The following is a 9,692-nucleotide window of genomic DNA, read 5'->3' on the forward strand; positions in this document are numbered from 1 at the left end:
TTTTGTTTTGTTTTTAATCAATTTTTCTTTTGTTCCCCCCCAGCCCCCTAATGATTTATTGTTTCAAGGGGAGGATGACGGATGCTGCATGGAGGTATGCATTACTTGTGTTCTTATATACCGCTCCAGCTTCCATAATTAGGAAACCAATAAAATCTGCATTTTGCATGAAGAATGACTGGCCCGTACGTACGGACGCGAGTGTCGTTCATTCCTTGTTTTGAGAGGTGCTGCTATTTCTTCTCTCGCATATATCCTGTAAAAAACACTTATCCTACCTATAATAGGGGTTCATTGTTCATTTTTTTTTTTTTTAAAAAAAGAGAGGCTCCTTGTCTTTGTCGGCTGTCGGCATAAAACCTTTTATTTTGCCCAAAATTAGCTGAGATCCCTTTTTGTGCTCTCCTTCTCTCAAGTTGCCCAATGTTACAGGATAGTCAAATTGTCGATCTAGGGGGCTTCAAATAGCTTTTTCATTTTACCTTCAATAATAGGATTATACGAGGTTGATGGGGAGTCTGAAGCATAAAGGGACTGTTATTTTTTAAGTCTAAATATGATAAACATATTATTTAATAGAAACACATTTATCTCGATAAAAATAATACATTTGATGAGTTATTATTGAAAAGCTGAATAATTTTATATTTTAGTTGAAATTTTGTTTGTATATCGGAAATCTCACATCTAATATAATTCTTTTGTAAAATATCTGAAAATAAATCGATGTAAAATAAAAAATTTAAACAAGTCACCAGTCATTTCTTTGATATCCCACTCTATACATAGAAACCGTTTAAATTTCTCGTGTGCACATTCCGTGCAGGAAGGGGGTGTTTGGATAAAACCAAACCATGGTTTGGAGAATAGCTTCTGGAGAATAGATTTTTGGGAAAATAGATTTTGTGAAAAAGTGATTCTGATAAAGTGAGAGTGTTTAGATAGTTGTTATCAAAAGCACTTTTTATATGTGTAAATTACTAAAAAGGGCATAAGTTATTATGACAATTACATAAAAGATAGATTTTATAATATATTTGAATTTGAAGAAATAACTTTGTTAATAATATATTTTTTACCAACATAATTAATAATATATAAGAAAATATAATTAATAAATAATTAATATGTATATATATATTTTGAGAAATGAATCATGATCTTCAGCTATTTTGAAAGCTTGTTGAGTTTTTTTTAATAAATATGGCGTGTGTGAAAATAAAAAAAGAAACAAGGGAGTACAAAGTTCCTAAAAATATGGCTTGGGGTGAAAACAAAAAATATTCCTCCCCGTTGATGTATTTAAAAAACAGAATTGCATCTCTTATACATTTATTATTTTTAATTAATTTTAACTATTAATTTTAATACTTGGGGAGTGTCACCTACCTCCTGTTTTGGTTATCAATGGGGAATGCCCGTTGATAGTTTTCATTTATCAATTTAAAAATGTTAATTAATAACCTTGAATTTTTAAAAAAGAAACTGAAATTGTCAATTTTTTTGGCAATGTCCGAAAGCAGTGTGTATCAGGGGATCCAAAATGTTAAAAAGTTAGAACACGGACGACTGAAGGCTGACACTGTTTTTTCTTTCTGAGAAGTGAAAATTATCTGCTTCTGTGGAAACCATGGTTTCTGGGCCAAAACCATGGTTTTAGCTTTTGACATGGTGTTTGTCAATCTGTTTTTTCAAACCATGGTTTGGAATGTTATCCAAACAGGGCCTTAAACAAATGGATTGCAAGCCCCAAAATAAAATTTAACTTTCTTTAAGGGAAAAAGAAATCCTTAAACCGGCGCATCATATGACAGAGCAGGGCGTAAATTGTGATTCGGTTCGCTTTGGGAGTCAAGTAGCGTACGGGCCAATGGCCCATTAATTACACAAAATCTTCGAATTCTTTTAATTCAATTCTTCCTAAAGGGACAAAAAACTAAATTCACCAAAGGCAATCACGGTCGTGATAAACGTTACCTTTAAAACGAGATGTTATCTTAACCTGGTGCAGGTGGTTTGACATCCTTTCCTCGAGCAAAATCTAGCTTCAAGTTTTATGCAGATACTACAATCAAGACGTCTCCTACTCCCATGGCAACACCGTTGAGGTCCATCAAATTATGGCAAATGAGGCAAAAGCTTCTGCTCCAGAGCCTCTACTTCTCCCCAAGTATAAATTATTAATAATAATTGATTAGCGTAACGATTAATAAATATAAATAATCACAAAATGAAAAACAGTCTTAACATTGACCTCGGCATTGGTGAAGTTTTGCATCATCCGAACCTCAGAACGGTCGATGGACATGATAAGTAGTGACATCACACTCGTCTTAGGGTGTGTTTGGATGAAACCAAACCGTGATTTGAAAAAGTGATTCTGGAGAATAGATTCTGGAAAAAATAGATTCTGTGAAAATAGAATTGTGATTCTGAGAAGTGAGAGTGTTTGGGATAGTTGTTATCAGAAGCACTTTTTATATATACAAATTACTAAAAAAAAAAGACATAAGTTAATATGATAATTACAGAAAAAATAGATTTTATGATATATTTTAATTTGAAGGAATAAAATTGTTAATAACATTTTTTACCAACATAATTAATAATACATAAGATAATATAATTAATAAATAATTAATGTGTATATATATTTATAAAATATAAGATTAGATATATTTATAAAAAAATATGTTTAAAAAAAATAACAAGATACATATCATATAGGCCCTCACACTCTCCCTTTTTTCTCCAAAAGCAAAAAAAATTTTGCTTTTTCCAAAACCATGGTTTGACCCAAAACCATGGTTTTGATTTTTGGAGGGGGTGTTTGGGTGATCTATTCCCCAAACCATGGTTTGGGGTGTCACCCAAACACACCCTTAAGAAATAAGCAATGTACAGAATATTTCAGACATATTAATGAATTATGTTTCAATCAAGCAAGAAACGTCTTTGATCATTTCTTTCTGATAAAGAATGGTCCATTAACATGATCTCCGCTTTGAGAAGACACACCCCTCTATTGCAGCGTTTTTCTCCCGAGCAATTAAGTAGAGATGGCAAATATCTCAGCAGAAAGGCATGGAGTAAACAGTGAAACCAGGTGACAGTAAAAAGAATAAGACGCGGCAGGGAACATCGACGAACCTCATGGATTATGAACAAAATGAATGCGGCGTAAACAATGGCATATATAACCATGTTCCATCTCTTATATTTTTTGCATGCACATTGTGCATATGCTCACAGATACAGGGTGAAAGATACAGAGATCAATTTGGAGTATCACCAGCAGGTCCAGGTCGTGCATTTAATAAAGGTTGAAGAGCTTTGACTACAATGCTCATGTTTGGTCTGAAGTCAGCTTCATATTGCACGCATAGCGCAGCAACAGCAGCCATCTGTAATGATCAAAGCATCGCGTGGTTATAAATCAATTTAGCTATATGTTATGTACATTAGTTATTCTCAAATCTCAACTGCAGGTGTATTGAGGGCGTGTATGCATCCTATAAAAGCTCAGGGTATCTCATGGCTTCAGGAGGCATTTTGGAATTTAAAGCCTCTTGCACTCAAACCTAGAAATTTAACTAGAGAATGTCACTGCCTTCCATTTGATCAACTAATTATTTATTTAATTATCAATTTCCAATTAAAGAGAGTGATAAAACCGAGTTTTAGATTCAAAATTTTGTCCCTTGCATAACACCAACTTCCAAAGTAAAACTCAACGATTATGCCACTAGCCATCCGCAGCAAACTAATTGGCATGCTCGTGCATTTTGATAACTTCCAAGGTCCTATTCAGATCTACTAAACTTCCGTACAGTCCACACAACCTCAGCAAGGAAATACCACATAAAAATAGGAAGAAATCAAAGCATAGTAAAAAAAACTGGCTAACACCTTGGCAACAGCTTTGGGTGGGTAATCTCCTCCTAGTCTTGTATCAACACACTGCCTGACTTTATCTTCACTGAGTTTTGGTGTAGCCTGAAACACAAATCACTAGGTCTGAATAGCAAATCATAAGAAAGATGCAAAGATCTCTTCCTTTTCCTTTTACTGCCCCAATTGTGCATGTGTGTTTTTGTCAGGGTGGGGGGGGAGTGGGAGGGGATGGTTTCTATGATTTTACCCAAGTAACCAGACTCTGCTGTCCACGAGGTAGGGTATGATCCACAGGCTTCCTTCCAGTCAAAAGTTCCAGAAGGACAACGCCAAAGCTGTATACATCACTTTTGGCATTCAGTTGTCCAGTCATTGCATATCTGCATCCACAAAATTAGGCAGATAACTTTACAGACTGTAGGAAAAACTCTTCACGGTGCTTAATTTGAAAGAATGATTTATCTGTCCAAATTGACCCCGATCAAATTTGGTCAAAAACAATGAAAACGTTTGAATTATGGAATTTGATACTGCTTTTTGATGAACTCTAGCAAACACTACGCCAGATTTCCAATTTCTTGTCCCAATAATTATTCAGCAATCAAGCTCAGAATTAGAAGGCGTACAATGACTTAAGACATAAAATTAAGGATATAGAGCAATAAGTGACAAGATTTCTTACTCTGGTGCATGATAACCAAAGGTTCCTAGGACACGAGTGGAATGAAGACGCGCAGCCATATCAGGAGCCTGATTTGACAAATCAAAATCTGCAATCTTAGCAACATCATCGTCAAAAATCAGTACATTGCTTGATTTGATGTCTCGGTGGATATGTGAGGATCAGCCTTCTCATGCAAGTACTCAAGCCCTTTTGCAGCCCCCACAGCGATCTTTACTCTCTGTGCCCATGACAGGACAGGACCAGGTTGGGCTCCTTTAACACCTTTTCTGCCTGAATGTAAAATGGCAATAGTAAAATATCACACCAAATACATCTCTTAAGTTGACATGGCACCAATGTTAGCCAATATCACATTAAAAAATGCCAGTAATCTTCTAATATAAAAAACTAACTTAACAAAAGCTAAAGTTTCAAAAGAAGCAATTAGTATGCTAACTCAAAAAACTGAAAAGGACAAATTATATACCATGTAAAATATCGTGAAGAGATCCATTAGATGCAAACTCATAAGCAAGAACACGGGAACTTCCATCAACACAATAACCAAGTAATTGAACGAAATTTTCATGCTTCAGCCTTGATACCATGGAAACCTGAAAGTTTGAGATCCAGGTTATTAATGGCTTAACCACCGCAATTATCTGAGAAAATGTAGTAAGCCAAGCCTATCAGGGATACCTGGGCTAAAAATTCATCATCAGGTTGTTTGCTAGCATCTAACTTCTTGATTGCTGCAGCCTGACCATTTTTAAGAACGCCATAATATACTCTTCCATAGGACCCCTCCCCAATCAGAGAATTGGTCCCATAATTATCTGTAATCTCTTTTAATTCATCCGCTGATATGGCAGGAACTTCAATGGCTGGACTTTAACAGTCTGAGCACCCTGCTTTGCAGTTTCAGAAGCATGATAATTTCCATCATTTCCTGCATGAAGAGTTTTCACAATAATTTCACTGAGTCACAGATCACACAATAGAAATCAAATTACGATGAGGAAGTATTGAAATCAAGTAATAGCATCCACTTCCAATGACGCACATAAATCCAAATGGAAAGGAAATGTCACTTAAAGATGAATGATTTGATCTGGAGTTTAGACTCTCTCTCCCTCCCTCTCTCTCTCTCACACACACTCGTCAAGCCAATAAGAGATAAATTACCTGTTGAGTTTTTTGCCACGTATGGTCCTCCATTGTCAGAAGCTTTGTGGAGTTCATCCTCTTCGCAACAGCTGAAACAACTCATGATTCGTTCTAACATAAAAGTTCATACATACATCAGTTCATATCAATAGAGCCACTGATTTGAATAAGAAGTCAAAATAGAAAGGAGGCAAAAAAAAAAAAACCCCAATAAATTCCCCCTGAATGTTCATTGCAACCAAAATGACAAAAGAAAGACGATGGTGATCAATACAATTTTCAGCACTTCAGGGAAGAACAGGGCGAATGCTCAATTAACTCATCGTTGCCGAATTTCAAATGAGCAAGCTAACCTTCATTTCAACATGACAACTTGATCAGTCATGGTGCCAACTCGATTGATTCTTGTTTTTGTTCAATACCTCGATTGATATTAATCAGAACTACTCAAAAGGGCGAGAAAAAATAGATATGGTTATAAGTAAGTATATTTTCTAAAATTATTTTATTTTCTAAAATTATTTGCATCTCATCCTTCTTGAATGATAGAATACGGTAAGTGATGGTTGAAATTTTGCAGCACTATGAGCGCTGCTATAAGCAAGCGTATCAATCCATGTAAGCCAAGTGAAAGTGGTCCGAGCAATCCCCGAGCAAACTGCTACTAAAATCCTAGCAAATAGTTAGGGATCGGTCCCAAACAGAACCAATTATTACAAATCGAGATCACATATTCCTAGAAAAATACTGATCAACATAGCCGCTTACGATGAAAATGAGATTATACGAAAAAAATGTGTAAGCAGAAAAAGTCAAGAATGGGTATGCAATAGATCGACCGGTACCTGTAATCAAATGGCAATATACTGGAGTTGAGAGATCAGAGAGCTGGAAACTAACTGGGGGAAGGTGTAGATGAAGATCTCGGCGCCAAAACCGGCGAAATTTGCGCAGGTTAAGCAGAGGAAGTGCGTAGGATAAAGAGCCCGAGCCTCTTGACTTGCTTTGAAATGAAAGATTGTATTATTACGGGGATTTTTGTCCAGCCAACGTTACGTAATATATTCCATTGCTATTTCCTTGCTTTAATTTAATTAAATTTAATTGAAATCCCTTCTCTCTCCCTTTCCAAGCCGACCTGGCTGGCCAAACTTGACTAGAAACAGTCACCCAAGAAAGTGAGCTTTTCTTCTTTCTTTTCCCACTCACTCTTCCATTGGTTTATTTCTTGAATTCTTTCTTTTTCTAGTCTGGGGCCTTTTGTACAGTGGTAAACTCGGGAGGCCCAAAATAATAGTAATAATCCCATATGCGATCACGATTTTTTCAAATTTTGTTTAGGAATTTCTATTCCATTTGCGTAATCGCACTTCATGTATCGTCCAAAAAGAAATTATCCCCTCTCTTTCTAGATGCTCATAATTAACTTGTGACCGGCACTGGCTCCCGGTTATGAAATTTCAAAGCCACACACTACGTGACCATTGAAACCGACAAGGCCCTAACTTATATTTTACGTTATTTAAGCTAAGTAGCACCTTCGTTGGCCCTGGCCCATTTGAATTAGTTAAGCTTGAGCATCTGTCACATGCTTGCCATCGATTCTAACCAGTCTGTTGCGAAAAACTTCATTTGACTAGTATAACAGTACTCTCTTTCATCCCTATCATGCGTAAGGTGTCACTGATTATCTCACAAGAAAAGATAGCTAATTTAACTGTCTATAAATTTTCACGTTTGCATTGCATTCTCTTTCATAATCAATAACTTTAGATGAAAATGATATTAAAAAGTTATAACATATACCCGTCAAATGACTTGTGATAAAGACAAGACGGGGTATATTTTCATATGTGAATACTAGAATTTTTAGGTGTGGATCGACTTGTGGTTAAGTAGAGTGACAGAGCAGTGGTTCAAAATTTTAAACCAGCTTGTTTGATTATTCGCTTTCGCATTTATATATGTTTAATCAGTTCACAGACGCGTGGAAGGGATGAAAGTCAAACAAATAATAGAAGTTTGGTAGAAAAGGTCAGCTTCGCTTGCTGTTAAACGATGGCATATCAATCTAACCTAAATTAAGTACGCTTCGGGAGTAGTCCATTAGTAGGTACGAAGAACATTCTTTTTTTTGCCAGAAAGGTACGAAGAACATTTCAATGCACACTCATGAATCAGATCCCCCCCCAAAAAAAAAAACACGCATTCTCAAGAGCATGGACGAATTATAAATTATACTTCTATGTCTCTTATTATAAAATTCAATTTTTTGCATTGGTTTATTTCTATTTATAAATTTTTTTAGGTTTGTTTAAATAATAAATATATTTTTTACTCATTTTATCCTTAATTAATATACTCCATCTCGTTATCTTTTTCCCACGCTTTTCTTTCAATAACCATCTTTAATTCTTTATATGGGCTGCAAGTCTCGCAGATATTATTCCAGGACTATAGAAACTTTTTCCCCCTTTTGAATTACCAGCACTGGCGTAGATTTGTTCTTGCCAATTAATTTCGTCTACGCCGCAACTACGCCTCGTTTTGCCTAAAACAGGCTTACGACTATGCCGTTCAAACTGAAGAGTATAAAATAATACTACCTCTAGTCATTATCATTAATATATATATATATATATATATATAAGCTTGTTAGAAAATTATATTTGATTTTCAACATATAACACTTCAATTCATTTTGTAAAAAAATTATCCCTATTTATTGAAAGAAAATCTCACTAAATGCGTACGACTAAAGATAATAATTTTGAAAATTAACATATTTATGATTAATAACAAATTTGACTAATTTTTCTTATATTTAAAAACGAAGTTAGTATAACAAATGAACGTGAAGGCGGAAGGATCAGGGGCAAAGCAAATAAAAGGCGGTTGAATTGGGGAATCATGACATGTATCCACGAGTTGGGCATATATGGATGAATTTAGGGGCACAGCCAACACTGATGACGGAAGGAAGGAATCCAATTCACGAACAATGAGTCTGAAACGGCCCTCTATCACTCATCACAAACCAAGGCGAAAACTCTCGCAATTAACGACCCCCCCCCCCCCCGGGGGGGGGGGTGCACGTTTTCTCCCCCGAGTAACATTGCCTCCTTATGCTGTAATTATGCAGGTCAAATCCTGCATGAAATAAAAGCTCCCCAAATGTTGATATCTTAGATTGGATTAGGAGTTTAGGACGTGGTTTGAATAAATATAATCTTTTATTTAATTCTTCAGATTTTTTCATATTGTCAATATGGTTTTGATTCTTAGACCTATTTTCTCTTGGTTTTTCAAGTCTTTTAAATGAATTGGATAAGATTGATATTGGAATATTTTCCTTCATTCCGTTCTTTCTTTCCAATTTCTCCCTCCTTTATAGATAATAAATATTACCTCCGGCCCTAATTAAAGAACTAGTTAACTAATTTGAAGAGATTAATGAAATAAGTAAGTTAGTTATTTAATAAATAGGTTGTCTTTTCTAAAATATCTTTACTGATCAAGTGTGTGGCTGGAACTATTATTATTAGAAAGACTATCTTGAAAAAAAATTACACAAGATTAGAGACAAACTGGATTGGGGCCTTATATTTAGAATTAAAAAATAAAAATCAATAAGATTTTATATTAAGGATCAAAGTAGTAATACAGAAATCTATTCTGTTTTTACCGACACAATGATCGTTTCACCTCAATATTTCCCTTGATCCACTCAAATCTTAACCATTACATTTAAGTCAAATATGATACAAAATATAAGATATGTCTGGTACCCAAAAAAAAACAAAAAAAAAAAGAACTACATGTTTCTGCACTAAGAATACATCGTAACAGTCATATCTGCGCAATTGAATTCCAGCTTCATAGCCGAAGAAAAATAATTCTGTTTCTGATACATGAATGAGCCGCCACGAGCAATATTGCATAATCAATAATTAAATCATAAGGAAAC

At 35.1% G+C, this 9,692-nt stretch overlaps 1 pseudogene; it reads right to left on the minus strand.

The window, feature by feature from the left end:
- Positions 1-3,122: 3,122 nt before the first annotated feature.
- On the minus strand, positions 3,123-6,726 carry LOC114747829 (pto-interacting protein 1-like; annotated as a pseudogene).
- Positions 6,727-9,692: the final 2,966 nt, after the last annotated feature.

Source organism: Neltuma alba, unplaced genomic scaffold (genome assembly GCF_004799145.2).
Source record: "Neltuma alba isolate B1F8T4 unplaced genomic scaffold, ASM479914v2 tig00005487_pilon, whole genome shotgun sequence".
NCBI classification, from domain to species: Eukaryota; Viridiplantae; Streptophyta; class Magnoliopsida; order Fabales; family Fabaceae; genus Neltuma; species Neltuma alba.